Here is a 1,758-nt window from a genome sequence, read left to right as displayed (position 1 = left end):
CATGTGCCTTTTACCTTTTTAGATTCCAATTAGTTATTTAAGTATTAACCACATCATTCCCTGGCAGATTTCCATTTTATTAACTAAAAGCAAGTATGGGCAGTAGAATATGTCTGACAGCATATGCTGTCAAACCATTTCAAAATTAAAAGCCCTTTTATGCAGGAAAAACAGGCTGTGCACAAAACACATGAGGTGCACCAATGCACATGCTGTGCACAAGTGCACATGCCCTCTGATTCAGAATTTAAGCACTACTGATCCAATTCAACAGCTATAAGTAAACAAAACTGGTTCTTAATTGATTCAACAAATGCTTAGCAGAAGTAAGTCGATTTGTTATTGTTCGGATAGCTGAAACTAATTGACGACATATGTCGACTCGACTATATTAGCATTAACATACACAATCGAAGCCAAAAATCAGACATTTAAAGTATGGGACACATGACTTGACTTATACTGATTAAACAAAATTATACTTCGAGGAATCAGTTAATCAATACAAATTTGGAACACAACCAATACACATGCCTTATCAGAATAGGAGGGGTTCAAACAAGCACAGAGGTTCAAGTAAAGTGGACAAACAAAAATCGATAAAATTAAAACAAATATGAACACTCTTTTAAAACAAATCACACGGACTAAAACAAATAAAGGAAAGAAAGCAGACTCACCTTAAACTTGAAAAGTTAAAAGTTTGAACCCGGATTTGGACAGACCTTTCTTAAGGCTGAACGGACTTTAATCGAAGTGTTTCTCAGATGAGAAACACTTCGATTAAGGTCCATTAGACCTTAATCTCTTTGGCTCGGACGGGCATAGGCCAGTGATGAAGAACTACAAAGTTCCAAAACTCAGATCCGGGATTCATGTTTCCCTGGTTAGATTCGGACCAAACCAAGCATGGTTTGGTCACGAGGAGGGTCTGGGGAGTGTCTGGTGTGAAGCTGGGGTTGGTTGGTGTAAACCGAGTTTTGACTCGAATCTTCAAATGAAGATTCGAGGACCTAGGGGATGATTCGAACTACATGGTTAACAGATCCATGTTCAGGATGGCAAGGGGGTTCTAGGGTGTTAAGGGGAAGGTCACCGGCGTTCATGCCGCCGGTTTTCATGGTGGGGGATACGGGGGCGGCTCTAGGGTTTGATGAGGATGAGGTTGAAGACGGAGGCTGGGGTGTCGGATGGGGGAGCAGGGTAAGGATCTGGGCTTATATAGTTAGTGGGTGGGTTGATCTCAACCGTTAGATCAATCTAGATCTACGGTTTGGATCTGATGGTCTTAAGTGAAACGGTGTCGTTTCAAGTGTTGAGGGTTTGGGTTCGGTCCGGGTGTAAACGGGTCGGGTTTGTTGGTGGGTTACGGGGGATTGATCTTGGCCGTTGATCACTCTGAGATCAACGGCCCAGATCAGGCACGATCCAAACGACGTCGTTTGGACACCCTGGGCACTAAGTGGTCTGGACCGGGCAGGCCTGGGTTTTGGGCATTGTTTGTTTGGGCCAATTTTATTAAATTGGCCCAATCCGGAAGAAGAAGGGGTCCTTTCTCTTTTTTTTTTTTTTTTATTTCTTCTTATTTATTTTAAAACTAAACAAAAAATCAAATTAAAATTAAATACACACTCAATACAATTATTTGCACACACACTAAAATATTTCAAAACAAGTAAAATTAAACAAAACAAAATCACGGACAAAGGTGCCTGTTTATGCTTTTCTATTTAAACCATGTTATGGTTCAGATTATGC

The sequence above is a fragment of the Nicotiana sylvestris genome, chromosome 11 (assembly GCF_000393655.2).
Source record: "Nicotiana sylvestris chromosome 11, ASM39365v2, whole genome shotgun sequence".
NCBI lineage: Eukaryota > Viridiplantae > Streptophyta > Magnoliopsida > Solanales > Solanaceae > Nicotiana > Nicotiana sylvestris.
This window is presented reverse-complemented; position numbering follows the sequence as displayed.